At 51.3% G+C, this 22,788-nt stretch overlaps 1 protein-coding gene across 3 annotated transcripts in view; it reads left to right on the top strand.

Annotated features, from left to right (window-relative positions):
• The first annotated feature begins 19,033 nt into the window (after window positions 1–19,033).
• Window positions 19,034–22,788, top strand: part of LOC140388573 (uncharacterized protein C3orf18-like) — a 136,288-nt gene continuing 132,533 nt past the window's right edge. Inside the window, exon 1 of one of the 3 annotated variants that reach the window (XM_072472983.1) lies at window positions 19,034–19,237. The gene's annotated coding sequence lies outside the window, so the exon portion shown is untranslated. Of the gene's footprint in view, window positions 19,362–21,101; window positions 21,230–22,788 lie in introns of those variants that run through there. The other 2 variants (XM_072472982.1, XM_072472984.1) reach the window with 2 other exon arrangements.

Here is a 22,788-nt window from a genome sequence, read left to right as displayed (position 1 = left end):
CAGAGAGACACACATCCCCAGAGAGAGACACACATCCCCACAGAGAGACACACATCCCCACAGAGAGACATCCCCACAGAGATACACACATCCCCACAGAGAGACACACATCCCCACAGAGAGACACACATCCCCACAGAGAGACATCCCCACAGAGATACACACATCCCCAGAGAGAGACACACATCCCCAGAGAGAGACACACATCCCCAGAGAGAGACACACATCCCCACAGAGAGACACATATCCCCACAGAGAGACATCCCCAGAGAGAGACACACATCCCCACAGAGATACACACATCCCCACAGAGAGACACACATCCCCACAGAGAGACACACATCCCCAGAGAGAGACACACATCCCCCACAGAGAGACACACACCCACAGAGATACACACATCCCCACAGAGAGACATCCCCACAGAGATACACACATCCCCACAGAGAGACACACATCCCCACAGAGAGACACACATCTCCACAGAGAGACATCCCCACAGAGATACACACATCCCCACAGAGAGACACACATCCCCACAGAGAGACACACATCCCCACAGAGAGACACACATCCCCACAGAGAGACATCCCCACAGAGATACACACATCCCCAGAGAGAGACACACATACCCACAGAGAGACACACATCCCCACAGAGAGACACACATCCCCAGAGAGAGACACACATCCCCACAGAGATACACACATCCCCACAGAGAGACACACATCCCCACAGAGAGACACACATCCCCAGAGAGAGACACACATCCCCACAGAGAGACACACATCCCCACAGAGAGACACACATCCCCACAGAGAGACACACATCCCCAGAGAGAGACACACATCCCCACAGAGAGACACACATCCCCACAGAGAGACATCCCCACAGAGATACACACATCCCCAGAGAGAGAGACACACATCCCCACAGAGAGACACACATCCCCACAGAGAGACACACATCCCCACAGAGAGACATCCCCACAGAGAGACACATCCCCACAGAGATACACACATCCCCACAGAGAGACATCCCCACAGAGATACACACATCCCCACAGAGAGACATCCCCACAGAGATACGCACATCCCCACAGAGAGACATCCCCACAGTGAGACATCCCCACAGAGATACACACATCCCCACAGAGAGGCATCCCCACAGAGAGACATCCCCACAGAGAGACACACATCCCCACAGAGATACACACATCCCCACAGTGAGACATCCCCACAGAGATACACACATCCCCACAGAGAGACACACATCCCCACAGAGAGACATCCACACAGAGAGACACATCCCCACAGAGAGACACATCCCCACAGAGATACACACAACCCCACAGAGAGACACACACCCCACAGAGAGACATACATCCCCACAGAGAGACACACATCCCCACAGAGAGACACACATCCCCACAGAGAGACACACATCCCCACAGAGAGACATCCCCACAGAGAGACACATCCCCACAGAGATACACACATCCCAACAGAGAGACATCCCCACAGAGAGACACATCCCCACAGAGATACACACATCCCCACAGTGAGACATCCCCACAGAGATACACACATCCCCACAGAGAGACACATCCCCACAGAGAGACATCCCCACAGAGAGACACACATCCCCACAGAGATACACACATCCCCACAGAGAGGCATACATCCCCACAGAGAGACATCCCCACAGAGATACACACATCCCCACAGAGATACACACATCCCCACAGAGGGTAGTGAGTGTCTGGAATGGGCTGCCAGAGGTAGTAGTAGAGGCGGGTACAATTGTGTCTTTTAAAAAACATTTAGATAGTTACATGGGTAAGATGGGTATAGAGGGTTATGGGCCAAGTGCGGGCAACTGGGACTAGCTTAATGGTAAAAACTGGGCGGCATGGACTGGTTGGGCCGAAGGGCCTGTTTCCATGCTGTAAACTTCTATGATTCTATGAGACACACACATCCCCACAGAGACACACACATCCCCACAGAGAGACACACATCCCCACAGAGACACACACATCCCCACAGAGACACACACATCCCCACAGAGACACACATCCCCACAGAGAGACACACATCCCACAGAGACACATACATCCCCACAGAGAGACACACATCCCCACAGAGAGACACATCCCCGCAGAGAGACACATCCCCGCAGAGAGACACACATCCTCACAGAGACACACATCCCCAGAGAGAGACACACATCCCCACAGAGAGACACACATCCCCACAAAGAGACACACATCCCCACAGAGATACACACAGCCCCACAGAGACACACACATCCCCACAGAGAGACACACATCCCCACAGAGAGACACACATCCCCACAGAGAGACACACATCACCACAGAGAGACACACATCCCCACAGAGAGACACACATCCCCACAGAGAGACATCCCCACAGAGAGACACACACCCCACAGAGAGACACACATCCCCACAGAGAGACACACACCCCACAGAGATACACACATCCCCACAGAGAGACACACATCCCCACAGAGAGACACACATCCCCACAGAGAGACATCCCCACAGAGATACACACATCCCCAGAGAGAGACACACATCCCCACAGAGAGACACACATCCCCACAGAGAGACACACATCCCCACAGAGATACACACATCCCCAGAGAGAGACACACATCCCCACAGAGAGACACACATCCCCACAGAGAGACACACATCCCCACAGAGAGACACACATCCCCACAGAGATACACACATCCCCACAGAGAGACACACATCCCCACAGAGAGACACACATCCCCAGAGAGAGACACACATCCCCACAGAGAGACACACATCCCCACAGAGAGACACACATTCCCACAGAGAGACACACATCCCCAGAGAGAGACACACATCCCCACAGAGAGACACACATCCCCACAGAGAGACATCCCCACAGAGATACACACATCCCCAGAGAGAGACACACATCCCCACAGAGAGACACACATCCCCACAGAGAGACACACATCCCCACAGAGAGACATCCCCACAGAGAGACACATCCCCACAGAGATACACACATCCCCACAGAGAGACATCCCCACAGAGATACACACATCCCCACAGAGAGACATCCCCACAGAGATACACACATCCCCACAGAGAGACATCCCCACAGTGAGACATCCCCACAGAGATACACACATCCCCACAGAGAGGCATCCCCACAGAGAGACATCCCCACAGAGAGACACACATCCCCACAGAGATACACACATCCCCACAGTGAGACATCCCCACAGAGATAAACACATCCCCACAGAGAGACATCCCCACAGAGAGACATCCCCACAGAGAGACACATCCCCACAGAGAGACACATCCCCACAGAGATACACACATCCCCACAGAGAGACACACACCCCACAGAGATACACACATCCCCACAGAGAGACATACATCCCCACAGAGAGACACACATCCCCACAGAGAGACACACATCCCCACAGAGAGACATCCCCACAGAGAGACACATCCCCACAGAGATACACACATCCCCACAGAGAGACATCCCCACAGAGAGACACATCCCCACAGAGATACACACATCCCCACAGTGAGACATCCCCACAGAGATACACACATCCCCACAGAGAGACACATCCCCACAGAGAGACATCCCCACAGAGAGACACACATCCCCACAGAGATACACACATCCCCACAGAGAGGCATACATCCCCACAGAGAGACATCCCCACAGAGATACACACATCCCCACAGAGATACACACATCCCCACAGAGGGTAGTGAGTGTCTGGAATGGGCTGCCAGAGGTAGTAGTAGAGGCGGGTACAATTGTGTCTTTTAAAAAACATTTAGATAGTTACATGGGTAAGATGGGTATAGAGGGTTATGGGCCAAGTGCGGGCAACTGGGACTAGCTTAATGGTAAAAACTGGGCGGCATGGACTGGTTGGGCCGAAGGGCCTGTTTCCATGCTGTAAACTTCTATGATTCTATGAGACACACACATCCCCACAGAGACACACACATCCCCACAGAGACACACACATCCCCACAGAGAGACACACATCCCCACAGAGACACACACATCCCCACAGAGACACACACATCCCCACAGAGACACACATCCCCACAGAGAGACACACATCCCACAGAGACACATACATCCCCACAGAGAGACACACATCCCCACAGAGAGACACATCCCCGCAGAGAGACACATCCCCGCAGAGAGACACACATCCTCACAGAGACACACATCCCCAGAGAGAGACACACATCCCCACAGAGAGACACACATCCCCACAGAGAGACACATCGCCACAGAGAGACACACATCCCCACAGAGAGACACACATCCCCACAGAGATACACACATCCCCACAGTGAGACATCCCCACAGAGACACACACATCCCCACAGAGATACACACATCCCCACAGAGAGACATCCCCACAGAGATACACACATCCCCACAGAGATACACACATCCCCACAGAGAGACACACATCCCCACAGAGATACACACATCCCCACAGAGAGACATCCCCACAGAGAGACATCCCCACAGAGATACACACATCCCCACAGAGAGAGACACATCCCCACAGAGATACACACATCCCCACAGAGAGACATCCCCCACAGAGAGACACACATCCCCACAGAGAGACACACATCCCCACAGAGAGACATCCCCACAGAGAGACATCCCCACAGAGAGACACATCCCCACAGAGAGACACACATCCCCACAGAGAGACACACATCCACACAGAGATACACACATCCCCACAGAGAGACATCCCCACAGAGAGACATCCCCACAGAGATACACACATCCCCACAGAGAGACATCCCCACAGAGAGACAAGCCCACAGAGAGACATCCCCACAGAGAGACACACATCCCCACAGAGATACATCCCCACAGAGACACACACATCCCCACAGATACACACACATCACCACAGAGATACATCCCCACAGAGATACACACATCCCACAGAGATACATCCCCACTGAGATAGACACATCCCCACAGAGATAGATCCAAAGATACACACATTCCCACAGAGATACACACATCCCCACAGATTTACTCACATCCCCACACAGATATACACATCCCCACAGAGATACATCCCCACAGAGATACACACATCCCCACAGAGATACACACATCCCCACAGAGATACATCCCCGCAGAGATACACACATCCCCACAGAGATACATCCCCACTGAGATAGACACATCCCCACAGAGACACATCCCCACACAGATACACCCCCCCCCACAGAGATACACCCCCACAGAGAAAGATCCCCACAGAGATACACACCCACAGAGATACACACATCCCCACAGAAATACATACCCGCAGAGATACATACATCCCCACAGAGATACACCCCACAGAGATACACCCCCACAGAGATACATCCCCACAGAGACACACCCCCACGGAGATACACACATCCCCACAGTGATACACATATCCCCACAGAGATACACACATCCCCACAGAGAGGCATACATCCCCACAGAGAGACATCCCCACAGAGATACACACATCCCCACAGAGATACACACATCCCCACAGAGGGTAGTCAGTGTCTGGAATGGGCTGCCAGAGGTAGTAGTAGAGGCGGGTACAATTGTGTCTTTTAAAAAACATTTAGATAGTTACATGGGTAAGATGGGTATTGAGGGTTATGGGCCAAGTGCGGGCAACTGGGACTAGCTTAATGGTAAAAAATGGGCAGCATGGACTGGTTGGGCCGAAGGGCCTGTTTCCATGCTGTAAACTTCTATGATTCTATGAGACACACACATCCCCACAGAGACACACACATCCCCACAGAGACACACACATCCCCACAGAGACACACACATCCCCACAGAGAGACACACATCCCCACAGAGACACACACATCCCCACAGAGACACACACATCCCCACAGAGAGACACACATCCCCACAGAGACACACATCCCCACAGAGAGACACACATCCCCACAGAGACACATACATCCCCACAGAGAGACACACATCCCCACAGAGAGACACATCCCCGCAGAGAGACACATCCCCGCAGAGAGACACACATCCTCACAGAGACACACATCCCCAGAGAGAGACACACATCCCCACAGAGAGACACACATCCCCACAGAGAGACACATCCCCACAGAGAGACACACATCCCCACAGAGATACACACATCCCCACAGAGAGACATCCCCACAGAGAGACATCCCCACAGAGACACACACATCCCCACAGAGATACACACATCCCCACAGAGAGACATCCCCACAGAGAGACATCCCCACAGAGATACACACATCCCCACAGAGATACACACATCCCCACAGAGAGACACACATCCCCACAGAGAGACACACATCCCCACAGAGAGACACACATCCCCACAGAGAGACATCCCCACAAAGAGACACACATCACCACAGAGAGAGACACATCCCCACAGAGATACACACATCCCCACAGAGAGACATCCCCACAGAGAGACACACATCCCCACAGAGAGACACACATCCCCACAGAGATACACACATCCCCACAGAGAGACATCCCCACAGAGAGACACATCCCCACAGAGAGACACACATCCCCACAGAGAGACACACATCCCCACAGAGATACACACATCCCCACAGAGAGACATCCCCACAGAGAGACATCCCCACAGAGATACACACATCCCCACAGAGAGACATCCCCACAGAGAGACAAGCCCACAGAGAGACATCCCCACAGAGAGACACACATCCCCACAGAGATACATCCCCACAGAGACACACACATCCCCACAGAGACACACACATCACCACAGAGATACATCCCCACAGAGATACACACATCCCACAGAGATACATCCCCACTGAGATAGACACATCCCCACAGTGATAGATCCAAAGATACACTCATCCCCACAGAGATACACACATCCCCACAGAGATACATCCCCGCAGAGATACACACATCCCCACAGAGATACATCCCCACTGAGTTAGACACATCCCCACAGAGACACATCCCCACACAGATACACCCCCCCACAGAGATACACCCCCACAGAGAAAGATCCCCACAGAGATACACACCCACAGAGATACACACATCCCCACAGAGATACATACCCGCAGAGATACATACATCCCCACAGAGATACACCCCACAGAGATACACCCCCACAGAGATACATCCCCACAGAGATACACCCCCACGGAGATACACACATCCCCACAGTGATACACATATCCCCACAGAGATAGACCCCCACAGAGATATACCCCCACAGAGATTCACACATCCCCACAGAAATACAGCCCCACAGAGATACATCCGCACACAGAGAGATCAAGGACAGAGTCAGTGCCCCATATCAGCCTCCCCTGCCCCCCACCTGTCATGAAATCCATGTTAACATATCATGGCGCAATCACACACACACACTGATGGACAGGTCGATGGACCAATCAACTCACACGCAACATCACAGCCAATCACCAGTGAGAGCACACGCACTATAAAACAGGGAACACCACAGTTCCCGCTCATTCGACCAGGAGATAGCTCAGAGCACAGAGCTCACAGCGTGCCACTCAGACATACACCATGTGCTGAGTGACTCTCTAAGATAGTGCTAGGGCTGGGACCACAGGTTAACTGGTGAAGTAGTGGGAGGAACCCGGAGCGCCCGGAGGAAACCCATGTAGACACGGGGAGAATGTGCAGACTCTGCACAGACAGTGATCCAAGCCCAGAATCGAACCTGGGACCCTGGAGCTGTGAAGCAACAGTGCTAACCATTGTGCGACCGTGCGCCGCCCAAAAATGGGTTTGCAAAAAGGAGTCCCGATTCTCCCCAGGCCCAGGATCGAACTTGCGTGCCTGGGATACCTCGCTGTGACGCCGTTTAGTGCTGGTCCACACAAACATGGACCAAGCCTAACGGCACCTGGGGGAGTCTCCCGGCCATCAGAGACCCCCGGGTAGTCGGGCTCTGGGCAGGGTGGTACTCTGGCAGTCCTGCTGGCACCTGGGCACCTTGACACTGCCAGCCTGGCACCCTGGCAATGCCAAGGTGCCCAGGTGCCAGCAGCCAATCAGGCTGGCAGTGCCAAGTTGTCCGTCCAAGGGGTCGGGTCTGGGGCTGCTCTGCCCTTAAGAGGTGAATGGGATAGTGGGGTGCTCGCGAGGCCATGGTGGGGCGTCCGAGAGGAGGCCGAGAGATCGGGGCGGTATTTAAATATGGCTTCCCAATCTCTTCCTGCACGGACGAGCTGAGCAGGAAGTGAGGTAAGTGCGGCCTTGGTGGGGCATCCCCAACCAAGGCCAGAAAAGGCGACAGTCACGTTTGATAGCAGAGTCGGCCTTGGCATGGCAAACGCCGAGAAAGATGTGGCCAAAACAGGACTTTCATTGTTTGCACAACTGTGGACAACTGTTTTAACCAACTACTGCCAAATTCTTTTGGATTTCTGAAAACACTATCAGACGTGGTCTAGCTGCTCACACTGCTCACTATTCCAGGATCATCCTGGAATATAAAGGGAACCCACCAGATTATTATTTCTCACTCCCCTGTCCCCTTCACCCTCACTCCCAACAACAAATGTGCGGAGCTCAAGGACTTCTTTGTCACTAGGATCAAGATTAACTGCCCTTCCATGTCCCTCCCATCCATGAGGCCACCTCCCTCGACAGCTTGCCCCTGTCCTCGCCCTGAATTCACATATTTCTTTAATTTGACTCCTATCTCTCCCTATGTACGCTCCCAGCCCACCTTGTACATGAGACCCACCTCCTGCCTCCTTGACCCTTTTCCCCCTCCTGGCCCCTATGTTAACTGATATTGTAAACAGTTGTCTCTCTTCAGGTGTTGTCCCTTCTCCAACTTTGCTTCCATCCTTGAATATGTTGTTGCTTCCAAAATCCATTCCCATTTTTCCCAGAACTCCATTTTTGAATCCCGCCCTCTGGGTGTACACCCCAGGCACCATACCAGAACTTGATGCGGAGGTGCCGGCGTTGGACTGGGGTGAGCACAGTAAGAAGTCTTACAACAGTAGGTTAAAGTCCAACAGGTTTGTTTCGAATCACTAGCTTTTGTAGCGCAGCTCCTTCCTCAGGTGAATGAAGGGGTGGGTTCCAGAAACATATATATAGACAAAGTCAAAGATGCAAGATGTTACTTTGAATGTGAGTCTTTGCAGGTAATTAAGTCTTTACAGGTCCAGATGGAGCGACTGGAGACAGGGATAATCACAGGTTAAAGAGGTGTGGATTGTCTCAAGCCAGGACAGTTGGTAGGATTTTGCAAGCCCAGGCCAGATGGTGGGGGGTGAATGTAATGAGACATGAATCCAAGGTCCCGGTTGAGGCCGTACTCATGCGTGTGGAACTTGGCTATCAGTTTCTGCTCGGTGAGGAATGCATTTCCTGACAGTTTCTTCCAATGTGGAGGTGGAGATTTACACACAAACTGAACAGTAACTTGATTAATAATGAAAAATACCTTTGAATTAACCTCAGGATCTGCTGTCGAGCCATTAGCCGACGGTTGAACTCCAGGGGTGCCTATTTACAGCAATGAGGCCTTGATGATTTAAGAGAACACCCAACCAGATCTTAACTGTGAATACTGACTGGTGCGTTTTATGGAACAATATTCCTGTCCATATAAACCAGCATGTTAGCTGCCTTCTCCTCAGTGAATGCAAAATAATTAAGGGTCAGGAAGATTACTCAACCCATCTAGTCTGGTCAAATCACGTCAGGTTTACTGAGTTTTTCTGCAGCTGGTTCCAGGAATTTGAGGGCCGCACGGTAGCACAGTGGTTAGCACTGTTGCTTCACAGCACCAGGGTTCCAGGTTCGATTCCCGGCTTGGGTCACTGTCTATGCGGAGTCTGCATGTTCTCCCAGTGTCTAATACTACACTCCTGTCTGCTTCACCAGGTGCCGCTGTCGAGGTATTAACATTGTGCACCTTGTGTTGCCCTATTATGTATTTTCTTTTCTTTTCATGAACTAAATGATCTATTTGACCTGCACGCAGAAAAATACTTTTGACTGTACCTCGGTACACGTGACAATAAACAAATCCAATCCAATCCTCCTGGTGCTCCGGTTTCCTCAAACAAGTCCCAAAAGACGTGCTTGTTAGGTGAATTGGACATTCTGAATTCTCCCTCAGTGTACCCGAACAGGTACCAGAATGTGCTGACCAGGGGATTTTCACAGTAACTTCATTGCAGTGTTCATTTAAACCTACTTGTGACGGACGTCCGGGTGCGGCGATGACCAGCTGAGTCGCACGTTTCAGCAGCTCCCGGTGAAACGGACTTTTGGGCTCTTGATAGGAGCCCCAACGGCAATTTTGACGGCAAAAAACACTGTGCGGTAAACCAGAAGGGAATCCCCCCTGGATACGGATGAAAAAAGGAGGAGAAAGTGGCCGGATTGCAGTGGATCCTTTAGAACAGCGGCAAGGAAGGCAAGCAAAAACCAAGATGGCGTCGGAAGTGGCAGTTTAACATGGGGCCCTGAACAACAAGAGTTCTTGAAATGCTGTGTGGAAGAGCTCAAAAAGGAAATGAAGAAAGAGCTGTTGGCCCCGATACTACAGGCGATCGAAGGGCTAAAGGAGGAACAAAAGACCCAGGAGCGGGAGCTTCGGGTCGTGAAGGCAAAGGCAGCCGAGAATGAGGACGACATACAGGGCCTGGTGGTGAAGACGGAGATGCATGAGGCACATCAGAAACGATGTGTGGAAAGGTTGGAGGCACTGGAGAACAATGCAAGGAGGAACAACCTGAGGATTCTTGGTCTTCCTGAAGGTGTGGAGGGAGCGGACGTCGGGGCATATGTGAGCACGATGCTGCACTCGTTAATGGGAGCGGAGGCCCCGGCGGGTCCGTTGGAGGTGGAGGGAGCATACCGAGTGATGGCGCGAGGACCGAGAGCAGGAGAAATTCCCAGAGCCATAGTGGTGAGATTCCTCCGTTTTAAGGATAAAGAAATGGTCCTTAGATGGGCAAAGAAAACTCGGAGCAGTAAATGGGAGAACGCGGTGATCCGCGTTTATCAAGACTGGAGTGCGGAGGTGGCGAGAAGGAGGGCGAGCTTTAATCGGGCCAAGGCGGTGCTTCATAAAAAGAAGATAAAATTTGGAATGCTGCAACCGGCAAGACTGTGGGTCACATATCGAGGAAGGCACCACTACTTTGAGACGGCGGATGAAGCGTGGACTTTTATTGTGGAAGAAAAACTGGAATGAGCGGGTTATTAAAAAGAACGTTTGAACAAAGTGGTGGGGCGAATGTGGGGGGCGAAGACGGGGGTTAAAAAGGGGGGAAAGAGGAGTTTTATGTACTAATCCTGCGATGTGGTAACTTTTCTCTCTTCCACAGGTGGTGATGGGGGGAGGAGGGGAGGTGGAGGAGATGGGGCGTTGGCCATTGGGGGCGGGGCCAAGGGAGAAGCGCGGGCTTGGTTCCCGCGCTATGATAATCATGGCGGGAATAGAGAAGCAGGAAGGAGGGGGCGTCGCACGGTGCGAGCCGAGGTCACGGGGGGAAGCCGAGGTCGGCCAGAGTTTTGCTGACTTCTGGGAGCAACATGGGGGGAGTAATTACGCTAGCGGGGGATCTAGCGGGGGGGGTGGGAGGGGGGAATTACTGGGTTGCTGCTGCTGGGGAGAGGGGGGAGCTGGTATGGGAGGGGCTGGGCGGGGGGGGGCACCGCCTGGGGGAGATACAGCTGCGTGGGAATCGGGTGAGGAGCTGGAAAAAAGGGATGGCTAATCGACAAGGGGGGGGGGGGGGGGGGGGGGGTTAGGAAGTCCCCCAACCCGGCTGATCACGTGGAACGTGAGAGGGCTGAACGGGCCGATAAAGAGGGCACGGGTACTCGCACACCTTAAGAAACTTAAGGCAGATGTGGTTATGTTACAGGCTACGCAAAGGATGGGTGGTGCAGGCGTTCCATTCGGGGCTAGATGCGAAAAACAGGGGGGTGGCTATATTAGTGGGGAAGCGGGTAATGTTCGAGGCAAAGACTATAGTGGCGGATAACGGGGGCAGATACGTGATGGTGAGTGGCAAACTACAGGGGGAGACGGTGGTTTTGGTAAACGTATATGCCCCGAACTGGGATGATGCCAATTTTATGAGGCGGATGCTAGGACGCATTCCGGACCTAGAGATGGGAAAGCTGATAATGGGGGGAGATTTTAATACGGTGTTGGAACCAGGGCTGGATAGGTCGAAGTCCAGGACTGGAAGGAGGCCGGCAGCAGCCAAGGTACTTAAAGATTTTATGGAGCAGATGGGAGGTGTAGGCCCGTGGAGATTTAGCAGACCTAGGAGTAAGGAGTTCTCGTTTTTCTCCTATGTCCATAAAGTCTACTCGCGAATAGACTTTTTTGTGCTGGGAAGGGCGTTGATCCCGAAGGTGAGGGGAACGGAGTATACGGCTATAGCCATTTCGGATCACGCTCCACACTGGGTAGACTTGGGGATAGGGGAGGAAACAGGAGGGCGCCCACCCTGGACAATGGACATGGGACTAATGGCAGATGAGGGGGTGTGTCTAAGGGTGAGAGGGTGCATTGAAAAGTACTTGGAACTCAATGATAATGGGGAGGTCCAGGTGGGAGTGGTCTGGGAGGCGCTGAAGGCGGTGGTTAGAGGGGAGCTGATATCAATAAGGGTACATAAAGGGAAGCAGGAGAGTAAGGAACGGGAGCGGTTGCTGCAAGAACTTTTGAGGGTGGACAGACAATATGCGGAAGCACCGGAGGAGGGACTGTACAGGGAAAGGCAAAGGCTACATGTAGAATTTGACTTGCTGACTACGGGCACTGCAGAGGCACAATGGAGGAAGGCACAGGGTGTACAGTACGAATATGGGGAGAAGGCGAGCAGGTTGCTGGCACACCAATTGAGGAAAAGGGGAGCAGCGAGTGAAATAGGGGGAGTGAGGGATGAGGAAGGAGAGATGGAGCGGGGAGCGGAGAGAGTGAATGGAGTGTTCAAGACATTTTATAAAAAATTATATGAAGCTCAACCCCCCGGATGGGAGGGAGAGAATGATGGGCTTTTTGGATCGGCTGGAATTTCCCAAGGTGGAAGAGCAGGAAAGGGTGGGACGGGGAGCACAGATCGAGGTAGAAGAAGTGGTGAAAGGAATTAGGAGCATGCAGGCGGGAAAGGCCCCGGGACCGGATGGATTCCCAGTCGAATTCTATAGAAAATATGTGGACTTGCTCGCCCCGGTATTGACGAGGACCTTTAATGAGGCAAAGGAAATGGGACAACTGTCCCCGACTATGTCTGAAGCAACGATATCGCTTCTCTTAAAGAAGGAAAAGGACCCGCTACAATGCGGGTCCTATAGACCTATTTCCCTCCTAAATGTAGATGCCAAGATCCTGGCCAAGGTAATGGCAATGAGAATAGAGGAATGTGTCCCGGGGGTGGTCCACGAGGACCAAACTGGGTTTGTGAAGGGGAGACAGCTGAACACGAATATACGGAGGCTGTTAGGGGTAATGATGATGCCCCCACCAGAGGGGGAAACGGAGATAGTAGTGGCGATGGATGCCGAGAAAGCTTTTGATAGAGTGGAGTGGGATTATTTGTGGGAGGTGTTGAGGAGATTTGGTTTTGGAGAGGGGTATGTTAGATGGGTGCAGCTGTTGTATAGGGCCCCGATGGCGAGCGTGGTCACGAATGGGCGGGGATCTGCATATTTTCGGCTCCATAGAGGGACAAGGCAGGGATGCCCTCTGTCCCCATTATTGTTTGCACTGGCGATTGAGCCCCTGGCGATAGCGTTGAGGGATTCCAAGAAGTGGAGGGGAGTACTTAGAGGAGGAGAAGAACACCGGGTATCTTTGTATGCGGACCATTTGTTACTATATGTGGCAGACCCGGCGGAGGGGATGCCAGAAATAATGCGGATACTTGTGGAGTTTGGGGATTTTTCAGGGTATAAATTGAACATGGGGAAAAGTGAGTTGTTTGTGGTGCATCCAGGGGAGCAGAGTAGAGAAATAGAGGACCTACCGTTGAGGAAGGTAACAAGGGACTTTCGTTACCTGGGGATCCAGATAGCCAAGAATTGGGGCACATTGCATAGGTTAAATTTAACGCGGTTGGTGGAACAAATGGAGGAGGATTTCAAGAGATGGGATATGGTATCCCTGTCACTGGCAGGGAGGGTGCAGGCGGTTAAGATGGTGGTCCTCCCGAGATTCCTCTTTGTGTTTCAGTGCCTCCCGGTGGTGATCACAAAGGCTTTTTTTAAAAGGATCGATAAGAGCATCATGGGTTTTGTGTGGGCCGGGAAGACCCCGAGAGTGAGGAAGGGATTCTTACAGCGCAGCAGGGATAGGGGGGGGCTGGCACTACCGAGCCTAAGTGAGTATTATTGGGCCGCTAATATTTCAATGGTAAGTGGATGGGAGAGGAGGAGGGAGCGGCGTGGAAGAGATTAGAGAGGGCGTCCTGTAGGGGGACTAGCCTACAGGCTATGGTGACAGCCCCATTGCCGTTCTCAACGAGGAACTACACCACAAGCCCGGTGGTGGTGGCTACACTGAAGATTTGGGGACAGTGGAGACGGCATAGGGGAAAGACTGGAGCCTTGGGGGGGTCCCCGATAAGAAACAACCATAGGTTTGCCCCGGGGGGAATGGATGGGGGATATGGAATGTGGCAAAGAGCAGGAATAACGCAACTGAAAGATCTGTTTGTGGATGGGAAGTTCGCGAGTCTGGGAGCGCTGACCGAGAAATATGGGTTGCCCCAAGGGAATGCATTCAGGTATATGCAACTGAGGGCTTTTGCGAGGCAACAGGTGAGGGAATTCCCGCAGCTCCCGACACAAGAGGTGCAGGACAGAGTGATCTCAAAGACATAGGTGGGGGATGGTAAGGTGTCAGATATATATAGGGAAATGAGGGACGAAGGGGAGACTATGGTAGATGAATTAAAAGGGAAATGGGAAGAAGAGCTGGGGGAGGAGATCGAGGAGGGGCTGTGGGCAGATGCCCTAAGCAGGGTAAACTCGTCGTCCTCGTGTGCCAGGCTAAGCCTGATTCAGTTTAAGGTATTACACAGGGCGCATATGACTGGAGCACGGCTCAGTAAATTTTTTGGGGTGGAGGATAGGTGTGCGAGGTGCTCGAGAAGCCCAGCGAATCATACCCATATGTTTTGGTCCTGCCCGGCACTACAGGGGTTTTGGATGGGGGTGACAAAGGTGCTTTCAAAAGTAGTACGGGTCCGGGTCGAACCAAGCTGGGGGTTGGCTATATTTGGGGTTGCACAAGAGCCGGGAGTGCAGGAGGCGAGAGAGGCCGATGTTTTGGCCTTTGCGTCCCTCGTAGCCCGGCGTAGGATATTGCTAATGTGGAAAGAAGCCAAGCCCCCGGGGGTGGAGACCTGGATAAATGACATGGCAGGGTTTATAAAGCTAGAGCGGATTAAGTTCGTCCTAAGGGGGTCGGCTCAAGGGTTCACCAGGCGGTGGCAACCGTTCGTCGAATACCTCGCAGAAAGATAGATGTAATGGAAAAAAGAAGGCAGCAGCAGCAGCCCAGGATCGGGGGGGGGGGGTTGGGGGGTAGGGGGGGGGGGGGGTGGGGGGGTGGGGGGGGGGGGGGGGCGGTAGGAGGAACCAGAAGGACTCTCAGGGTTGTTAATATATACTGTATAATATGTATAGGTCGTTGCTACAGATAATTATATATTGGACTGTTAAATTATATTTTTGGAGAGTGTTACTTGTGATAAGGCAGTTGCCAATTAGGGTTAGTTTTCATTTTTGTTATTTATTATTTATTCATTTTCTGTTTATAAAATAGGTCATTATTATTTGTGTTGTTATAATATTGTGTAAAAGATGCACAATGTACTTACTGTGTTGGTTGACCAAAAATTTTCAATAAAATATTTAATTAAAAAAAAACCTACTTGTGACACTAATAAAGATTATTATTATAAATTGCACCATCCAACTATTTGTTAAATAATCCAGGATTTTCACCTCCACGGAGACCACATTTCACATGTCGATTACTTTGTGTATAAGAACATTGTTTTTGTCCGAAGTTTGCTGTTTGTTGGTTACTCTCTCTGGACCAAGCCCTCCTTTTATAATATTAATTTGAAGTAAGTATGCCTCCATCAGATCTTTCTTAAATGCCACCTTTCAAGACAAATAAGTTCAAATTTATTTCAGCTTCAACACCAACGATTACTCTTGTGGCTCCTCTCCGCACTGTTCATTTATTTCATGGGCGGCATGGTAGCACAGTGGCTAGCACTGCTGCCTCACAGCTCCAGGGCCCAGTTTCAATTCCGACCGCGGGTGACTGTCTGTGTGGTGCTTGCACTTTCTCTCCGTGTCTGCGTGGGTTTCCTCCGGGTGCTCCGGCTTCCTCCCACAGTCCACAGATGTGCAGGTTAGCTGGATTGGCCATGCTAAATTATTCCTTAGTGTCCAAAAGGTTAGGTGTTACTAGGGTGGAGGCATGGGCTGCAGAAGGTGCTCTTTCCAAGGGCCGGTGAAGACGCGATGGGCCGAATGGCCTCCTTCTGCACTGTAAATTCTATGATTCTATGATTCTACAACATCTCCACACACCCTCTGGGGGAAAAGTGGGGATGTTTACAAAGGCTGATTGATCATCAACTTGACTCTATACACCACAATGTCTCTCGAGATTGCGCTGGATCTCGCGAGGCGTTGCGAGTTGCGTAGATCCTGGGAGCGAGGTATGGCTTTTATTGGCCACACTGCGCACGGCGAGCTGCCTTTCAGGCACAGCGTGGACATTGCATCGCGCCCTATGTGTCCTGAATGGAGTCCAGGGAATTTCAGGATGAGATCATGGCAAAGTACAGTCAGAATGGAAAATGTAGGTTTCAAGTGTTGCAAGGCACATACATTTGAGCAGACTATATTTTCCTGTTGCAGGTATTCACTACAAATGCAAAATATATGTTTTTTAAATTTAAAGTACCCAATTCTTCCAATTAAGGGGCAATTAAGCATGTCCAATCCACCTACCCTGCACACCTTTGTGTTGTGAGGGTGAGACCCACGCAGACACGGGGCGAATGTGTAAAATCCATACGGACAGTGACCCGGGGCCGGGATCGAACCTGGGACCTCGGCGCCGTGAGGCAGCAGTGCTAACCACTGCACCACTACAAATGTAAAATAAACGTGCATTTAATTACCGTAGATGTGACACCAAGCTCCTGATGTGCATGATGCACAATCAATTACTCGCGAGACAAGGTGAGTCATAACTAATCGGCTTTAATCAGCTAGAAATGTACCCAGCAGCTTCGATACAGAAAGTGAAGGCTGCTGGGACGGCATTGGTTCTTATACCCCGCCTCTCAGGGCGGAGCTATGTACGTTAGCCAATGGTAGACTCCTAGGTCTAGCCAATGGGCATCCACCTCTCAGGTACTGCAATACCTGGTATTACCACAGTGCATTCACACCCTGTTTATAAATAATATGCTCAGGAGTGTCAGTTTTTCGTACCCACTGGCCATACAGCCTAGTCTGCGCCGGTTCAACTTTGCCGAACAGAATTGACAACAAAACTTGAATCAGCACGTGTTGTCAGAGCAGCTTCACGCTTAATCCAGGATTTTCACCTCCACGGAGACTTTCTCTCCGTGTCTGCGTGGGTTTACTCCGGGTGCTCCGGTTTCCTCCCACAGTCCAAAGATGTGCAGGTTAGGTGGATTGGCCATGATCAATTGCTTCTTAGTGTCTAGGGATGTGCAGGTTAGGTTACAGGGCTAGGGCGAGGTGGATGGGGGAGTGGACCTAGGTAGAGTGGTCTTCCGGAGAGTGGGTGCAGGCAGAATGGCCTCCTTTTGCACTGTAAGACCAGAGGAGCATAAGACATTGGAGCAAAATTAGTCCATTCGGCCTATCGAGTCTGCTCCGCCATTCGATCATGGCTGATGTGCTTCTCACGCCCATTCCGCTGCCTTCTCCCCACAACCCTTGATTCTATGACTCTGGAGGGATTCTCTGATTAAAGTAGGAATTATGCTTTTTTAACAACAGCGTTTTAATTTTACACCGAGTCTAATATCTTGAGTGTGTTCTGGGTGGTCCATCATTAACATGTCTGTTGTTATGATTATTATTTCGACATTCCACAGACACATTTATCCAAAGTGACTTTACACTACACAACGTCACCTCATTTACGAATTAAACATATCCCAATGAGGGAACTTAAAAGTTAGGATACTTGGGGACGGAATATCGTGTACTGGGAGCTCTTTTTGTAATGTTGTTCCCCTGGGAATCTGGCACTGCGCCTGCAATACTGGGATGGAGGGTCACCCTCATCTTGCAGTGGACCAGCAATCAGAGATCAGCCACCCACTCACTCCCGATGCTCATGGGTGTGGGCATCAAGTGTTGGATCCACTAGGGCTGCGATGCCTTCTCCTGTCGATTAGCCGGCTGTCTCCTTCCTAGTCTGGCTTGTAGAACACCCATGTGAGAAAGCTGCCAGTTGATGTTGGCACCTGTGGAGTGTGCACCAGGCGGAGCCCATAGCTATTGAGCAAAAGGTAAAGGGCAGAATTTCTCTTCTTCCCCCCAAAAATCTGAAGGTCCGAATGTTTTAGTGGAGTGGTGAGTGAGGGGGAGGGTCATTTGTGAAAGGTGAAATTCAGTCAAACACACAGCACCATATAATCCCTCACAAAGCCTCCCCGCTCAGCTGGCAGACGGAGATTTCTGCAGCAACTCACTGGCACTGCCACACATACAACCTGCTCCTGAGGCTGGACCTGCCCCTTTCCCCCCCCCCCCCCCCCCCCCCCCTCGACTGGCAGCACACTCATCCAATCAGCAAGTCAGGAACGGGTGGCTTGCAGGGAGCCAACCTATCAGCGGCCGCTGAGTAGGAGTTGCCGTTCAGCTTTGGAGCTGGGCTGTGCTGAATGGTGCCTGGGGAAGGGTATCATTGCAAGTAAAATATATTCGATGCACTGGGTGAAGCGGGGTGGATAACAAATAAGGCCGGCAATCAATTTTGTGACCCTGCCTAACGCTGGCCTGGTTAAATTGTTTTCGTCTGGAATGAAGGCTTCAGATTGAATCGTGCTCTTTATCTTGCCCTTAAGGACGAGGTAGGAATTTTAAAGAGCCCCACATTGGTTTGTCACCTGCCTGGGTATTCCTGAAGACGCAACGTTTTATCCCGATGGATAAGATTGAAGAAGGGGAAGTCTGATCACCTGTAATGAGGCAACAGTGAGTAACGGCAATCTCACTGATTCTATCTCAGTTTAAAATCCACCAGCTTGTTTCGCTACACAGCTGATCCTCTTAGTTGTTGTGCTGTAGGCCTGTCTGTTCATATATTGAACTGAATAACTATGCCTGCAAGAGAAGTCAGGAATACCGTTCCAAAGGGACAGTTTTAACCTTCAAAATATATTTTTATCTTGAGTATAATATTCTCCACTGTGTATCATCAGTAATTTCCACATTTAGTCACACTCATTTTTTTACCGTTCTCGGTCATCAGCTACAAAGCCAATTATTACTCCTTTTCACAATCGTTGCAGTAAGGTCAGTCCTGTTTTGTTCAGGCCTGGTAATGTTCACCTATTGTACTCGTCTCAACCTATCACACCATGAACAGGGTCCACTGTATCCGACAGGCTGCATTTTCAGCCTGTTTGCTGCACACTGGACTGTGCTTAAGCTCCTAACACCTAACCATTGGCTGCGTTGCCAGTCTTCCTCTGGAATTAATCTCTCTGTGTGTTTGGTTGCCTCTGTTGCTCTGTTTCTGTGTGCAGCCTGTGGACAGACGTGACGGAGAGAACGGGGGAACATGGAACATACAGGAGGCCATTCAGCCCAACCAGTCTACACTGACCCACTTAAGCCCTCACTTCCAACCTATCCCCGTAACCCAATAACCCATCCTAACCTTTTTGGTCACTAAGGGAAATTTATCATGGCCAATCTACCTAACCTGCACGTCTTTGGGCTGGGGGAGGAAACCGGAGCACCCGGAGGAAACCCACGCAGACACGGGGAGAACATGCAGACTCTGCACAGTCAGTGACCCAGCGGGTAATCAAAGCCACAGTGCTAACCACTTGCGCTACCGTGCTGCCCCATGGGAAGGGGTTAATTTTAAACAGTACTAATTCCTCCTTCTACCACACAGGAAGGTGTTTTTGATTTACTTCCCCCTTTATAAGCGACAGCCTATTTCCCAACCCCTCAGTCTTCCTGTGATCCGATTTTCTGTTAATAGCCCCACAGCAAACACGAGATCGGGTGAACTCAAAGGGTTAGTTTATTTGCGTGCACTCAAAATGCAGGAGAAGGCTCACAACGTTGCCTGCTTTGCATTCATACAGCAAAAGAAGGCTAGAGAAAATAAATACTTACGGTGCAGAGACCATAGAGAAAAGACTTAAAGGCGTGTGTTTTGATGGCAGAGATAGCTTGCCATTGGCGGCGGAGGAAACCTCTATGGTGTTTTGTGTGGCTCGCTTGTCCCTCTGCGGGGGCGGGGGGAGGGGGGGCCTTCGGCTGGACCAGAAGATCCCACCAGAGGGAAGGGCCAGAAATTCAAGGACTCGTGATTTATGGCCCCCCCCCACCCCATCCCCAGAGTCAGGATGTGGGAACCTTTGTAATGTCATTTCCACATATCCCATTGTTAATATAGGATTCGTTAGTTCCCCCTCCACTGAGTGTTGAGTGAGTGAATGAATGGGCAAGGAAGCGCCATGAATTAGCTCGGAGGGCATGAAGATAACTTCAAACGGTCTTCCCGGTACCTCTCCACCCAGTGACCTCTACTCGAACCTGCCGCTGCTCGGACTACAGTCTGCTTGACTGGCAGCTCGCGCAGACAGAACTTCTTCCTCTGATGGGCTAATAATGCCCTGTGGCGTGACTGTGGGGCAGCCAGTCTTGCTGGAAATGCATTTTCATTGACTCTTTGTATTCCCCATAGCTCTGCAATTTTATTTTCTATTCATTGACGTGGATGGATGTCGCCCGTCCCTCACTGCCTTTTAACTGAATGGCTTGCTCGCCCTTTCCAGAGGGCATTTAAGAGTGGATCTGGAGTCACATGTAGGCTAGACAAGGTAAGCAATGCAGATTTCCTTCCCCAGTGGGGCATTAGTGAACCAGATAGGATTTTGTGACAATCAATAATGATTTCATGGTCATCGTTAGACTTTTAATTCCAAACTTCTGTTGAATTCAGATGTCACGATCCACCACGGTGGGATTCAAGCCCATGTCCTCGCCGCATTACTCTGGGTTACTCTGGGACCAGGTCTGGTGGCACCTGTGGCGAGAGAAACAGAGGGCAGGGTGATATGCCATCAATAAACACACGACAACCGATGAACGTAACTGAGGCTTTAATACACTAAACAGCAAGCCTCCTGCCTCTGATCCCAAACTGGGTCGGAGGCGGAGACTTGCCACCTTTATACATAAGCCCGAGGGGAGGAGCCACAGGCGGAGCCAGCTTGGACAAGCATAGGCATGCACAGCACAACACAATGCCATACAATGCAATACCGTGGTTTACCACACGGGGTATTCCAGCCGTCCCCACTGGCGGGATTGTCCAGTCCCGCTGACGGCGGAGCCCCGCCGTCGGTGACCTGGTAGCGGAGGGTGCGAACAGCGGGAAGCCCAGTTGACGGCGGCGAGAAAGGAAGATCCTGCTGACTACCAATGGCGGGCTGCCCATCCCCACCGCGGAGTCGTGGGCCATTGTTTTACTCAATGATGGCACGTTTATTTTCCAGCTGGATTCTGGTTCGCTCCTTCCTTGCTCAGGGGGCTCTGAGGCCAACTCTGGGGTAAGTCGGCAAAGGGAGGTGTTACCTCTGAGGTCCTCAAACTCAGAGTAAACTGGGAGATCAGGACTGAGCTCTTTACTCTTCATTTCCATCATCTTTGTGCACTGTCTGTGGCTGCGACTAAGCCCGGTAATAAATTATGGGCAGATCAAATATTAATCAAGGAGAGGGGCTTCATTCAATGAAAAGCCAAGTTAGCACATGTCCTTAAATACAGGTTCTACCAACACAGCAAAACTAAATATTTGGTCAGATGATTCAAAACAATCTGCGGATTCTTAGGATGTTTTGTCCTTCCGAAGATCTCACCATGTGTTTTGTCTTTTGTCTTACATGATCACCATCAGACCAGGCCAGCCCACCTGGAATACCTCACTCCAGTCACAGTCCCAGCACTCCCCGGAGGTCCTGTCCGGGGATGACATCGACTCCTCGGCACTGCATTCACCTGCAGAGACGATCACCATCGCAGAGATTATCACCTCGGTGGGGCATTTTAGTGAAGAGGCTCCTGGGTCACCTTCTGGTGCGCACGTCACACATGCTGCAGCACATCAGGTGGAGGTCGGGACTCCTGAGGGAGTGGACAGTCGGAGGGCTGCCCAATCCCAGGAAACATCTGTAGTCCGTCAGGTATCTGGAAAGTATGATCCCATCACTGGTGTTGATGGAGACGCAGAGCCAGGATCTACAGGAGGGAGTGCCAGCAAATTTCAAGTGCCTGCAGGTGCAGGAGATCATTCCGACTATGCGTGATACCCAGGCCAATGCTAAACAGTTGGTATTATCGGTGGAACCCTTGGGTCAAAAAGTCACAGCTATGGGTC

This window comes from Scyliorhinus torazame, chromosome 13 (genome assembly GCF_047496885.1).
Source record: "Scyliorhinus torazame isolate Kashiwa2021f chromosome 13, sScyTor2.1, whole genome shotgun sequence".
NCBI lineage: Eukaryota > Metazoa > Chordata > Chondrichthyes > Carcharhiniformes > Scyliorhinidae > Scyliorhinus > Scyliorhinus torazame.
The sequence above is the reverse complement of the archived record's forward strand: the minus strand, read 5'-3'. Positions and strand labels throughout refer to the sequence as shown.